At 38.3% G+C, this 15,752-nt stretch overlaps 1 long non-coding RNA gene across 2 annotated transcripts; it reads right to left on the bottom strand.

The window, feature by feature from the left end:
* Nucleotides 1-8,093: 8,093 nt before the first annotated feature.
* On the bottom strand, nucleotides 8,094-15,281 carry LOC113950700. Of its 2 annotated transcripts, XR_003528856.1 has the most exons (4): nucleotides 14,990-15,281; nucleotides 13,798-13,902; nucleotides 13,459-13,618; nucleotides 8,094-8,251 (listed from the first exon to the last, which is right to left on the bottom strand). It is a non-coding gene; the product is annotated as an uncharacterized LOC113950700 (long non-coding RNA). The 2 variants fall into 2 exon arrangements; XR_003528855.1 differs by lacking the exon at nucleotides 8,094-8,251 and having other exon boundaries at nucleotides 10,999-13,618.
* Nucleotides 15,282-15,752: the final 471 nt, after the last annotated feature.

The raw sequence follows: 15,752 nt of genomic DNA, 5'->3' as shown, positions 1-15,752 counted from the left end.
AATTTGCTAAGGGAGAAGTATGAAATGGAAAAACGTTGCCATTACAACTTAGGAACTAAAGTGACTTGTATCAGCACGTGTTTTGTATAAATTCCTACTACAGTCACTCCCCAGGTACTGTCAAGTACATGCAGAACACCAGAACTCTGGGTGTACTCCGATGCTTTTGGTGTCTTTACTGCTCTGTAGCATTGTTTTGGACCCAGACCAAGACTCAGAAGGAATCCAGACTTCCTTATCTCTCCTTTCCCTTCATATAGTTTCCTCAAAACTTGGCATTTCTTCTTGCTGCAGCAGTCATTTTTGTTTCTCTTTCTTCTACTCTCCAAAGATAAGCTGTGGAAGACTCCTAAAATGAATCATGAAAAAAATGCTCTCTTATGAATTCTGCTCTCCTCTGGTGATCAGTCTCATCTACTGATCAAAGTCCATTTAGATATTTCTTTGTTTTGACACAAGCCTGTTGGCTAAAGTGGTTGTTCTTACTGTTTATGAATGCTGGGCTTTCTGTAAGTAGGGGCTCATGAATTGTAAACAACAGTCTATTATGCATCCTATGCAATTATCTTTTCAAATTTCTAATCAATTTAGCACCACAAAATCAGAATGAAAAAATAATTCGGATGTGAAGGGACTTCTAGGGGTCACCTGGTCCAAAGTCTGAGCCGGCTTAGATCAGGCTTCAAATTGCAAACAAGTTGCAAGCAAACAAGTACTGCATTCAAATAATGAGAGCATTTTGAGTTATATACATAAAAACCTCAGAAAATGTAGAGCTGAAATTCAGAAGTTGTACATAAGCTCCATCATACTCAAAGCATCTTGGGTTGATTCCTGTCAGTTTGGACATGGAATAACATTAGAACTATTGTTTTTCTTGGTGTATTTTCACATGAACATCTCCCATCAGTCTGTTATAGAAGACACAGGAGATAGAAATACTGAAAATTCCTTGGGACCATTAATTTTGGTGAGATTTTCTGCTTTGCAGGAAAAAACTCTATGAATTTTGTACTGAGTAGTCTGTTCTATTTCTGAGGCATCTGAAGAATTTTGTCCTGTCTTCTAACATGCATACACAATGTATTTTGGGTTATTCACATAGTCTGCTTGGATATCTAGTGCATTTTTTGTACGACTTATGGACAAAATATGTTCTGATATTTGAAAGAGAGATATTATTTTCCATATCCTTCTAGTAAGAATACACCATCTGAAATGAGAAACAAGTAAACTCAAAGCTATGTTTGTTGCTGTCTGAGGAGAACAGGTGCTAATTCCCTGTTTGAGAATGTTCTTTCCATCCATGCCTCATGTTAAAGCTTACAGCAGTTCTCTGGCCCAGGGAGAGAAACTGCAGAGACCCACCATCCCAGTGTACTAAAGGCTTGGTACAAAGCTAGATTTGTGTGTCTTCAAATCACACGTTTTCTGACAAGTGCTCAACTGATTAACCAGTGCACTTCCAGTACGCTGAGACTTCTGTGGATGTTCACATCTCCCACAGCTTAGATGCTTTTTAGGAATAGCATATCTGCTCAACATCCTTAAAAGTAAAAGAAAATAATTTTAGGGTAAATCAGCTGAGTATCCCAGATAGAAAATGGTAGAAAGGTATTCAAGCTGAGCCAGCACTTGTGGCTTTCCTGCTTTGTTCTCAGATTTGCTGTTAACAGTGTTCTTTATCCTCTTTGATGTCCCTTCTCTTGCCAGTCTTCTGCCTCCATTGCAGGTCAGGAGAAACAGTGGTTCCTCAAGGAGCAGCTCTAGCAAGATGAAAGAAAAAGGGTGTCAAATTTAGATTTACATACTGTTGTTGTTTGACATCTCTCCTCTGGAGCACAGCTTGAATTCTTCTTCGAGGAATGTTGTCTGCTCCATGTCTGACAGTCTAAACCTGGCAACACTCTACCTGCGGAGCACACCCGGCAGGTGTACAGAGGACAGCAGGATAGGTCCTCACTGAACAGAAATAAGATTCTCTACACTGAGAAGAGCCATAAATAAGGGGTTATTAGATCACTGTCTCACAGCAGCCCTTTTTGGTTTGTTTTAGTAGCAGCAAATCCCACAACTTTTGTGCATCCACATATTCTGTCACTCCAAAGAGGAATGAATTGAACTGGCCTTGGAAAAGAGGAAAAGTTGGAACTTCCTAACCAGTTGGCTTTTCCCGGATGTGGAGACAGAACAGTCACAAAGACTTAGCACTCCACTTGTTGCTTTCCTATTCTTCCCACCTTCTAAATGTATAGAGAAATAGTATTTGCATGTAGTTCTTAATATGTTTCACAATATTCCCCATAGAAAAAAAATCCAGGGTATTTTTGGGGTGTTAAATGGGGTGAATTGCATCATAAAACATGTTTACCACATTCCTGTGCAGGCTTAAAGGTTCTCTTTGTGACTCTGGAAGACTGCCAGCAGAGCACAGACTATTTTGTTAATCTGTTGTCTGTTTTTGAATATGGCCTTTTGATGAAAGACACACTGTGGGTGAGCAAAAAGTCAGTTATCAGCTCTGAAGAAAGTAATTCCTTGAGTTCCATTTACATCTTGCATACTGACTTAGTTTTAGGGGTTTTAAAGGAAGTAAAATTGCAAATACCATTATCAGGCTTTGCAAGTTGCTCCTCTATCTAGGAATTATGAATCTCAAAATACAGTATTAATGATAACACTTGGAATGCAGATATAGTAATATTTTATAACAATAGGTATTTTTCATGTCTTAAAATAGTAGAAGAAAGTGAGAGTATGTTAGTATTCTGATAATACAATGGGTTGCATTTTCCTGATGAAAATTCAGATTTAAAAATCTCCTCCCAAATCCCTCATAGAATTTGGTACTGTGAAATTTAATAATTCACATCTAACACAAGAGCTAGAATTTTTAGTAAAAAAGTCAGCAAAAATGTTTTAATATATTATTTAAAGTTACTGACTAATATGTCATTCAGCATATCCCCAAAATGAAATACGGTAAGCTGAGATATTTCACGTGATATTTCAAAAGATATATAGCATTTTAAAAGGTAGGCTAAAACGTGATCTTAAACTGAATTGCAGTCATAGTAGGCAAATAGAGGAATATTTGCATTCCAAATGGGAATTATCAAATTTACATGCCCTTCCTTAACATTATTAGAATTTATATTAAAATTATAATTTTTTAAAGGGAAATAGTACAATTTTTGATATTGCAAGAACCCCTTGGGACAGTCCTCAAATTTATCACTCATTTGCAATGAATGGGAGGGGGCCATAAAAGTAGCTAGCCAGATTAACAATGTATTTTAAACAGAATTTTTGCTCTGGAATCAAATCCAGAGTTATCCTGAGTTGCCATCTGCTCAGCCATAAATTATTGTTCTGCTTCAGCTTGGCTTTTTCTTTCTGTGCAATCTAAATCTAATGCAGACACATTTGTTTTGCAATTCATAAAGGTGATATTGCCATAAAAACAAGCAATTCACTACTTGTTTCTTGTGTTCTGTCATTCTACCTGGATTCATTATAAAAATAAATCCCATTTGATATTTTTAGATATGAATTTAGGTGGTTTTGGGGTTTTTTTATTACTAGCTAATATGGTAAAATAGAGTATGTGCTTTGTCCTAAGGAAGCGGTAAAATTACTTTAAATAGTCCAAACATCTTCCTGTAAGTGAGATAACATTTTCAAAAGTACTGTAAATAATGGATTTTGTTTCCAGCATTCATATTTGTAAGCAAAAGTTGCTCCTTTGAGCTTCTGTTGCAAAGCAAATAGAAGTCAATATCGTTTTATTAATGGGGAAAAAGATATTTATTTCTTAAATAATAGTAAAGATTTTGGGGGTTATAAATAGTATTTCCCCCCCCACTCCTTTTCATATGATATGGTTTTCTTACAAAAACCCAACTAAACAAAATCAACAAAAAAACCAGCCAGTGATTAAGAAATCTTGAAGTAAAATGTAAAAGGGCTTCTAAAATGAAACTACTTTTGAACAAGTCAACATGTATTTTTCCATCTTGCTCTTAAGGCATTGGACAACTGTTGCAGATGGTAGTACATCTACAAGGAAACTGGAATTGGTCCCATCCCTCTCTCATGAAGAGGCAGAAACTATTTCCTCTGGGACAGTCATTTTGTCTTGTAAGAAAACAAGGAAGGACAGGCAAATTCAGTTAATATGTAGAATTGAGGAAAAACTCTGAGCCCTCAATACTGAAACCAGTGTTGATCTGGCACTGGAAGAAGGCAGCATCATCCAAATAGATGGATCCTGTAAACTGAGAGAAAATACTGTCCCAAAGCACTAAGGTGTTAGGACACCACTTCTCAAAAACTGGGGCTTTTTGTTACCTCTTGGGGGCTCTGATGCTTTCTTTTTCAGCAATCGATCACTCAGAGTGAAAATTTCTTATAAAAAAATGTGGGACTTATGAAGTCTACTTCTTCTAAAGCCCTGATCTGGGAGACGGTACACCTGAATTCCTTGCCTGACTTTGCCACATACTTCCCATAGGGAATTTATGACTTGTGAGATACAATTTACTCATGTTTATGAACGATTTTTGGATTTCTGAGCAGTTACTATACAAGTGTTCAGTACTGTTACTGAAGAATTGCCAAGTAATTCAGCATTTTCCTAAAGGAACACATCCAGCTATGTAGGAGCTTAATATTTTGATGCTACCATACCCAACCCTCTATTTGGATATGCCATTGAAGAAATGCTGTCAATAACTCTATAGAAGACACATCTTTTCTTTCAACTGCCCTCTGTTTCAGTCTCATTTACAGAAAACTAATGGGTCTGTGTTCTTTAAGCACTAAATTGTGCTTTACACTATTTACCCTATGGACTGTAGCTCATGGGCCTCCAATTTTAAGTTACCACAGTGAAAAGAGATTTCCATGGGAAAATGGCATTCCTAAAACTGCAGAACCACAGAAAGCTGGAATCTTACCTGTAGGAGTACAAAATTATGGTGGTTAAATGCAAGTGTACCCAATTTCTTTGTGTACCTCTACAGTGTATATTCGCTCCAGTGAACAATATTATATCAGAAATGGTTGAAGGAGTGCCTTCTGTCCACTTGAACACTGAATTTTGTCCTGAGGAAGATGAAATCAACACCAGTTAGTGCCATACATAGATAAGTATGGAAAAAATAGGATGGAATCTTTGTATTAAAAGGTATCTTTTAGAACAGCAGATCTAGCTATTCAGCATATCAGAATACATGATGCTTTTACTGTAAACTCTGCAGATCTTTTTTTCCTTGTAGCATTAATATTTATGAACTAAGATTTCATCAACAACAGCAGCATCAAGCAGATATTTTAAAAATTTCATTGAAAGAAAAAAACCTGTTGCTGTGAGTCGGTTTTCTCTCCTGTCCCTGCTGAAGACCTAAGGTTGGATTCTGAGTTGAATCACAAATGAAAGAGGAATTTTATGACAGTGCCCATCTGTGCAGCATCCCAGCATTACCAAACACTGTAGCATCATTCTGAATGCTATGAAATCCAAGTTAGACAGACACACATTCCTGCCTCAGCACTGAGATGTACTGACAGTGCTGCTTGGGAACACTTCAGCATGAGACTGCAGGATGGTTCATTCTGTTACTGCTTCACTTATTAAAAGCAGATTCTCATCTCTCTTGCATCTGAGGAAATAAGATCACAATCTGGGCCCATAACAGTGAAATAACTCATTTGCTACCTAATGCATTATTCCATTAAGCATCAATTTACCAACCAGTCCCAGATATAATCCCTACTTTTTGTTCTAATCCTGCTACACTTTCAAATGTGCTTCCAATGTTGAAGATTTATTTTCTGCCTGGAAATATAGTTACATCTTTAACTTTGGACCATGAAACATTTGCATCTGGCAAGTGACTTTGATACCTACAGATAGATTGCATTAAGCTGCCTTTGCTGCTGAAAACTGACAGGGCTTACAATTATCCCGTCACTAGATCTGCAGAAGCAGAGCGGGGAAGCAGCATTTGTGAGACTGCTCTGTGCCAGATGGTACAGCATGGCAGGAAAATCTATTTGAGCCCTTGTGTTCTTGCATTATAACCAGCAGATTGTCAGCTGGAGTAAAGTACAGAAAGTATGTAATTTAACTGACCTTGTCTCTGTAGGAGTTTTCAGAATCAGAGACTGAAACTATTGATATTTTGGCTTGGTGAGGTCATTTCCTTTTTTCTTCTGTCCCTCATATGAGAGGTATCAGTGATTAGTATGGACTGCTGCAAAACTTGCTCTGAAATGTGAATTATTTGTGAACTTGAAAGATGTGCCAGAATTACAGACAGCACTCTGTAATACTGCTGCTCAATCCTATGACCTCAGATACCTAAAAGTAAGCTTCTTTGGATTGCTAAATAAAAAATCCATCTCTACTCATTTTCATGGTTACTTGCTAGAAATCATATATTTCCAGATTGTGATCTTTAGGTCAAACTTCAGACCGAAAGCACACTGTCTCCTAATACAGAGTAGCCAGTAAACGCCAACCTTTCAGCTGAATTTGCTGTGGCTGTGATCTACCTACATCCAGTTGTGTGGAAATAATCAACTTTCCTGAAGGTCTGAGGCATGATTTACCATTATACTCCTTACACTAGTCATCCTTATTAGGAGGTCTGCAAACATTTGGCCTTGTTATCATGTCCATCTGCAAAGCAGAATAAGCACTGTATGGTTTTCCATGTGTGAAACTGTTGGCTGAAGCAAAAACTAGCTAGAACTGGCTCTTAAGTTACACCAACTTGACAGCAATTTGTTATTTATTTCTCAACAAAGCCTCAGTAGAGTGTTGAGCAGATGACTGTATATATTGAATCCATTTTTCTACTTCTGGTATATCTACTATTGTAACATTAAAAGATGGGTTGCATTTTCCTGAGCTTCATAGTTTCCTAGACCAGAAAGGAGTACTGAATCATACAGCTTGGGGTCTTACTGCATACAGTTAAATTTCAGACAGTTACCCTTTCATTAAGCTAAATCCACTGCTTAATCAAACAGCAGTTTATTCTGCAATTATGAATTGGAAAAAAACCCACAGAATTGCAGATTATTTTGGGTTTCAAAGGAAGTCAGATCACCTAGTCCTTTTCCCTGATGAAAGCATGTCCAGCATGAGGTGCTTTCAGCTACTTTCAAGTGGCCCCAATCCTGCCCTTCTAGACTCATTACCAACTTGTTATTAAGACCTTGGGACAGCAGTGGAGTGGTTCTGCGGGGCTTTACAGGTAGATGGGAACAAACTGTGCCTTCCTGCTCAGACATGGTGTCAGCTCTGAACCAACAGTCATTGGCTACACTTTGTAGGTGCTGACTGACACAGGATATTCCACCTCTCAGCAAAACTTTTTTCTGAACTTGTAAAACAACATGCAATATTGAAAGAGAATTCTGCTTCCAACACATTTTGGTTGTTCTATTGAATTTTTAAGAATCTCCAGTGGTTGCTTGACTAAGAAAAAAGAAAAATCTGCCTGTATAAGACAAAGTAAAATTGTTTGAGAGAATTATTTCCTTGCCAGAGATAAGTTTCTATTTTGTTAGACAAATACTTCGGAGAGATTTGTCCCTAGGCTAAACTAATCCATTTCACTGGACAATGTGGAACTTTTCATAGTTCCTATATAGTAATAGTTCTGATTCTGGACTAAATAACATATTTAATAGTTAAGAAAAAGATTACATTCTTCTTTGAATTGTATTTTTTGGGAAAGAGGTGGGCTAAATTCTTATGTGGTCAGACTTTTCTTTGAAAGCACGGCCCTTACAATTTTTTTAAAATCGCTGTATCCTGGTGTGGTTTATTATTCTCCAGGTTGTGTCTCTATGTGTACTCTTTCATAAAAGAGTAATGAAAGTAGTTTGGTTTTATCCACTATTGTAAGATGTAAAAGCCTCATTTTGCCTTTTGTGGATTTTCTCCATTCCACAGAAATCAAAGCTTTATCCCACACTTAGTATTAAAGCAGAAGAAAATATCTCAATTCCCTTTAGTAGTCCTGTTCTCAGTGACTCAGAGAGCCTTTTAAAAAACCCTCTACTGTTTGTTGCTTTAACCCATACTTCATTGATGCTCTCACTTAACAGATATAATTGTGTTTAAAGTGAGTGGTTCATTTATCATTTACACTGGAACCTGCAAGGGATTCGTACTGGTGTGTCCAGAGCACTGGGGCAGTTCTGACAGCTGAGGTGTCCGTGACTTCAGTTGTCTCTAAGCAGAGAAAACAAGGTGGGAAGAGTCCCCACAGGAAAAAGGTATCCTTTGTTAGTGAAGGGCATGTAGGCTACTAGCGGATCGTGGTAACACTTCCAATGGTTAATCCTTTACTCTGAATATCTAATCTTGACTGCAGCATTTTCTAATTAGATGCCAATTTCAGAACTTCCCTTCCTAAGCAAATATTCTTAAAATGGCAAGGTCCCTTGATTATAATTATTCATGCAGTCCCTTGACTATAATTATTTACAATAGTTTGCAGTGTATTACAGAACCTCTACTTAAAGACACAATTATATTGGCAGCCCTATGCTAAGGCTTGAATTTATCTACCAATTCCTACACGTGTCCTATTTTTTCTATATCAAATCTTAATTTTTAAACACATTTATTGCCATACAGTATGTTCTGTTGTTATTCTTCGCATTTTACTCTCCTTGCAAAAACTTAATTCCTGTTACCGTAGTTTAAAATTTAGGTTTATATTTCTCATTACTACTATTCTCATTAGCTGTCATAAATGGTTCTAGCACATACTTTGTATGACAGTAAAATTTATTTAATTTCTCTTTTAATTAGTTATTTATCTACCAGGTGAAGCTTTAAGATTGTTTGGCAAGCATAGCATAGTCAAAATATTTAGTTTCCTCAAAGATTTCTATATTGGGTTTATGTGGCAAAGTTTTGCTAGCAGGGGTATGGTGTGTGTGTGCTGCAGGGGTGGTAGGAATGCACCATAATTGATATTCATAAAGGAACAGAAAAGAAATCATATTAAAAATGTAATGTCTTTTGTGGAAGCCAGTTGTGCATCTTATTACTGTGGTAAGGACTTTCAGAGTCACCAAATGTTTGTTTCTTCCAGTATTACTTAATTTTAATGAGCTCAGTAATTTCACATTATGTTTCCTACTCTTGAAAGTTATCAAAATGCAGTTAAGAGAACTTCTACATTCTTTAAAAGTTTCATCCCAGTGGCAGCACACTTTCAATTAGGTTTTAAAAAATATGTCAATGAATGGACATGAAAGCAAATGTTTAAGCCCTTCAGTTTACACTGAAGTTGAAGCGTTTGAAGATGCAACGTTTTATAAACAGAATAATAATGGACCTACTGTCAAACAGTTGATCTGCCAACAATGTTCAAATATTTGCATTTGTTTCATGTGTTAAAACCAAATATAGTAAGACTAAATACCTTATAGTTGTTTTATACTTTGAAAGAAGATGCTGTTTACAGGGTATGGACACTGAAGGACAAGCCCACTGGCCCAAACTAAATATCCACGTAGACCAACACCCTGTTGTTAAATGTATCCATGGAAAGGATGCCTAGGAAGCAGTAGGAATAGGATGGACATATATTTTCACCTAATACTGATTGAGACCTTTTGGCCCTGAACAATCCTTTTCAGCTCTGGGACTTTCAAACTCAGATACAGTTTCTGTGTCCTCAGTCCCAATGTACTTCTCCATTGTGAACCTTCCCAGTGTTCCTTAGAACCAATGGAAACTCTGCTCATTTGCAGTGCCCTTTCACAAGGAGTTCCACAGCTCAATATCCCATTGCAGCTCTCATTGCTCTGAAAGAGGATCCTACGACCTTAATTTATAGGGGGTTTAATGGGTTCTTGTAGTTCTTGTGGTAGAAAAGATGAAGAACATGAGACATATGCAGTGTTTCCATCACACTCACCATCTTGTACTTCCATCATATCCCTCCATATCTTTTTCTCAAACTGAACAATCCTATTTTACTTAATGGCTCCTAGTAAGGAAGTTATATTTTTGATCACCTTCCGCTCTTTTCTGAGTCTTTTCCACTCCTAGTGTATCGTTTGTTTGGTTTTTTTGATAACAGGACCAGCATGGCAAACCGTAAGGCAAGATTTTAATTCTTTTGACCCTTTTCTATGACAAGCAAAACTCTACTTCTACAAGTAATACTAGAGTTTTCAATCTGATTTTTAATCTCTCTGTGTTCTATTTTCCTCATCTTTGAAGGAGGGATAACATCAAATACTTCTGTGACAAGATTTTTAAGATGATTAATGTGATTATTTTACTCTTACTGACATGAGGGACACACTTTGTATTTCCGCTGCCCACTGGCCCAAGAAACACATTGCTTAGGAAGTATCTCCATGGCACAGCAGAATGGCATACCTTAGAGCTAAAGACATCTCTGAAATGTAAAATAGAATACACTGTAGAACTGGAGGACAACTACAACATTTTAGTTCTTACAGTATGGGACATTAAAAAATGGAACAGAACCCTCAGTTACAGATTGCTCCTGGAAAGGCTGGCAAGGGAGGAAAACGTCTTCATAACTGTTGAATATAATTACTATAAAAACTGATAAATATTGATAACAAAGACATTTTCTGGAACTGAATTAGTGGAAAATATTCTAATGTTTTGAATTTGACAAAACACTATGGAAAAACCTCTGTTGTGTTACCCCTTCTCATGGCACAAAATCACATTAAAGCTAAGGTTTTAGATAGTTTTCAACAACTCTAAGGCGGAAACCAAAAGACTAAAATAAACCTAACTCATAGATTGGCTTCATTTGACATAAGATGTGTAGCTTTTGGAATGCTGATGTCTTTTTTTCAGGTTACACATGTTAAAATTGAATGAAGAGGCATTGTCAGCTTTAATGTATATATGCAACAGCAATGAAAAGCAAGCAGCTGCTGTTGTGGATCACAGTTACCATAGCAATGCGTTCCCACAGTCACTTTCAGATTCATTTATAATAACAGCAGCTTTAGTAAACAAGAATGCAAAAGTTGCCAATGGCATTCAGGTGGTTTCATCTATTACAGATTGGCACTGCTTACAGTAAACTAACTCCATCAACAGATGGACAGTCAGCACTGAAGGGACGTGATGAAGTAAATTACGGAGTTGGTTTTCAGTTCCTTTCTTCCAATCTAAATAATTACTTGCAAATTATCATTTGAATCAGTAACATCAGACACAGGACAACTCAATAAAAGTCCAAGCCAATTTCCAAACAATGATATATTACATTTGGTGCAGTCTTATCAGATTCATACTTATCTAAAATAATACAAAAAGAAGAATAACTTTGAGGGGCCCACCATTTCCATGTCATGAAAATTCTGATTAGTATAATATAAAACTTGCAAACTGATCATTGCATGGTAAATAGGAAGAAAGGAAAAAAACCCAACCTAAACCCTCCCAATAGACAAACCTGAAAATCCACATTAAGCAATGATACATTTAAATAAAGAGATGACAGATGCTATATTATACTTACACACAACTAATTGAACAAAATCAAGCTACACATAAAAGTATCACTGCACTGCACTGAAGAAAAAGATATTATGTGTTTATGGTAAAACTACTGCTCAAATATGAAAACAAACTATTATTTTCATCGAGAGATCTCAAAATTTCCATGAGAACCAAATTAATGAAACAAATTAATTAGAATTCACACAAGGACATAGGCACTGTCACCTTATTCTTACACCAACATACTGCATGAAATCAGGATAAAAAGAGATGTTGACTTTAAAGCACAAAAATAATGACCATCCTTAATCTATACTTGCAGATGTGAGGAAAGAGAAAGGAGAACTTGAAAATACTTGTGCAGCTTTTAATATTTAAGTTCAGTGCAATAATCAGCAAATGTCCATATCATGATGACAAAGCATATTTTCTAGGACGTTGATTCAGCAAAATAATCTGCAATGTTGTTCAGCTGTTCAAAGGCTGTAATACCCAGGCAGCAATTAAAAAGAAGGAGAAATTGAGGAAAAATGCCAGATTACTAAAGGCAAAAATTCTACAGAGCCAGTATTTCTGTGTTATGCTGCAGCACATACAGCGTGTTACGTGCATGAAATTCAACCCAATTAAAAATTTTATGATTATTTATAAAAAAGGGAATCTTGTTGCTTTTTTACCATTTTTGCTTGCACTCTAAGCAGGAATTATATAATACATAGACAATTAGAACACCAATTTACTGCAGTTTTTTATTGGTTAAAGGACACTCCCTCCCACTTCAAATATGATATATTAACCTAACACATATTTTAGGTGTTATTTTTCCAGAACCATGCTAATTTCATTTTGCCATCAGTAAGCAGTACAACAGAGCAAAATAGATTTTAAGTCTGCATAAGGCAGAGCATAGAACTGAGGTTGTATTACATGCCCTCAAACAACTGCAAACAGTGTCCCTCCCTCTTGGTCTCTCAATATGAGTGGATGGATGGTCGGCTGGATACATCATTTACATGGCCCAGCCATATATTCATGTTTCTTCAGATACGTTCTCTTTGCTGCCAAAAGATCAAATTTGAAAGAAGTCAGAGGATATTGAATGTTTGTCCCATTCTGTGAATACCCCCCAAAACATAAAAAGCCAATATATTCAGAAATGTCAGGCATGCCCACTGCAGCCATTGGGACACAGGCTTCTGAACTATGTATGTGCAGTCAGTCTGATGCATGTGAACATAAATATTTAAACTCTGGATTATAGAGGTGCAGAACTTAAAATTATTCTTCTCAGCACATCTTTTAGACCTGCCTGGTTAAAGTGACAAAGATCCCTATTTTGAAAGTGACAAGGTGAGTCAGTGACTGAATGTGGGAATGAGTGTCTAGACAGTAAAAAATAAAGAAAAGATACTCCAGAGTATTTTGCAGTATCTGCAAGTACTTTGAGATAGCTGTCATTTTGAACAGCTGCTTACTCTGTAGTTTGAAATAAAAGAGTTCTGAGTGAAGTGCCCTAGTAAGCCAGACCTTTCAATGGAGTTGCTGGATTATCTTTTCATTCTAAACTGTTTAAATTCCGGGTGGTTGTTTGCTTTCTCATTATGGAGAGAAAAGGCCTGCATCTATTCAAGTCTTCCTTCAAATCAATACACTAGATAATTTAATGTTGTGTAAGACATCGCTGCAGCCATAGAGCCTGTGATCATCATGAAGCTTCTTGATATCTCTGAAAACAGGGGGAATATATTATGTCCACTCATATAAAAGGTCTGTGCATAACTCCAACACACCATTGTTATGGGAGATGTAAAAAATCCTTAGATGGAGGGCAGCAATAATAGGTAATTGTTGGAATGGCACTTCACACCACACAGCAAACTGAGAGCCTGGTGCTGTGCTGCTGCCCAGGAGCCTCTGTAACGGACCTGCTGCACATCGGGACGTTGTGCACTGGCACTCCTCTGAGGCGCTGTGTTTGCATCCCAGGCACTAGAATCTTTGATGAATTACACTGTCATATATAATGAAGTCTTCACAGGAAAATTACTGTAGTTTATTTTGAAGCTTAGTCAGAAGGTAGCAACTCTGGAAAGACAGGAAATGCATGTACTGTAACACATCATCTAGTATATTTTGCATTCCCCTGCACCTTGAAATGGATTATTCACAACTCATGCTTTTTAAAAGCTACAAGATATATCTGTCATTCTTGCAGAAGTAACCATTTTTTACTCAGCTGCTTTTCCTCCCTGGCTTTTACTTACCAATAATCCCTCAACTTTTTTTTTCCACAGATTTTGGTCTTCCAAATGGAATCAGTTGCATTTTCCTTCCAGTTTCCTTTGTTTCTTTAACCAAAGTTTGTAAATCTGTGAAACCAAATTACAGCCACATTGTATAAAAGGGCACTTCAACTTTCCTTTATCCCTCACAAACAACCCTCAAAGTTTCCAATGAATACCAGTTAAACCAGAAATAGCAACTTGTATGTAACTCAGAACAAGTTTTCTGATCCATTTATAAACAGCAAAATTATATGTTTATGAATTTGCAATGTCAGATGCACTACACTGTTGTTGAAAGAGAGTATTAAACTATTTAACTGCTTCTTTGTGCTTTAAAATTGTTTTCATCTAGTAAAGATTAAAATATTCTGTCCACGTTCAGAAGGATCATGCTGTTTTCCTATAAATTAGCAAAGGAGAAGTCTTGAGAAATAAGCAATGCAGAAAATAAACACTAATTCAGTATATTTGTTTATATTTGGATTTGTTAGTGACTTAATAATTTACACACTAAATATTGTTAGATGAAAAAAAACACTACCAGCATGTAAAGACCAAACAGGTTTGGCTAGTGAGTTTCGAGTTTACATCCAGAAAAAAAAAAATCAGTTCATCTTCCAGGATCAATTATGATTATTTGAAATACGGCATCAAGCAGTGCATCCCCAAATGAAGACTTGAGGTATGGAAGACTATATATATGTATTTGTTATGTTTACACTTATTTTCTAATAAAACCAGAGGTTTGTAGACTCGAATTTGCTGATGGGATGATTTGACCCTACCAGCAGCATTTAGCAAGGCATGTAAAATCAGATATGGTCTGAGGGACAAAATCTCAGTATGATAAATAGTTTACACTAGTTTTATACATATAAATGTCAAAACACCATATATAGAGATAAGTACATGCTAATATAAAAAAATGTGTTTCCAATATTCTAGAGACTAAGCACTTAGATTTAGGTATCATGCAAATGAAATAACTAGAAAAGTCGCAGTCTGCTATACTTCTTCCCCCAAGGACGGTATCTCTATTGTACTTTTGGGACTGAACAGGTAACACGAAGGTTGTCTTTTAACTTGTGAGAGCACAGTCTCCGTGTAAGGAAAGCAGCGTTGGAAGAGGTTAAAACTTTCACCCTTTTTGTTTTTCTTCTTAATCCCTTACTCTATTCTGCGTTAGTTAGAACGGTTCTCAGCCTGTGGCAGTGACAGGGTCAGTGCTGGCAGGCGCCCTGCGGGGGCAGCCTGCACAAGGCACGACATTCCTCATCAGGGTGACTGGACGGTTCTTCCCTCCGGAGCGAGCATGGGATGAATGCATTTGGAAGGCTCAGGTGTAGTGTTCCCACGATAAAACGAGACACGTGAACTGTCCCTTTCCAGCACTGGAAAAGAGAAAACCTGTCCTGTGGTAGCAGCAAAACAAACTGGGATCCGGCGACACCACTGGGACCCGTGAGGGCGGGCGGCGCGAGGTCGCAGCGCTGTGAGGGCTGCGGCGGCCTCCGGGGACTGGAGGGGCGACGGGAACCGCTCGGGCAGCGCCACTGGTCCGGACCGGCCTCGGGAGGCCGGTTCCCAGCGGCAACCAGCGACCGCTGCTGCCCCGGGCGACGGGGCGGGGGTCGGACCCGGCAGACACAGGGACGCACCGACACAACATGGCGGCAGCGCAGCCACCCCGCGCCCCCTCCCCGGGCGGCGCGAGGGTCCGACGGGGCCGGGGCTGAGGGGGCGGGAAGGGCGCCCCGCCCCGCCCCCCTTCGCGCGTGCCCGCCCCCAGCCCCGCCCCTCCCCGCGCGCGTGGCGGCCCCGCCCTCCGGCTCCTAGAATGGGGGGGTGGAGTGGGCGGGGCCGCACGCGACCGCGCGCGTCACGCGCGGCCAACCGGCGGCGCCCGGCGGCGCTCGAGCGGGGCCCCGCCCCCG

The sequence above is a fragment of the Corapipo altera genome, unplaced genomic scaffold, assembly GCF_003945725.1.
Source record: "Corapipo altera isolate COAL_440 unplaced genomic scaffold, ASM394572v1 54, whole genome shotgun sequence".
NCBI classification, from domain to species: domain Eukaryota; kingdom Metazoa; phylum Chordata; class Aves; order Passeriformes; family Pipridae; genus Corapipo; species Corapipo altera.
This window is presented reverse-complemented; position numbering and strand designations above follow the sequence as displayed.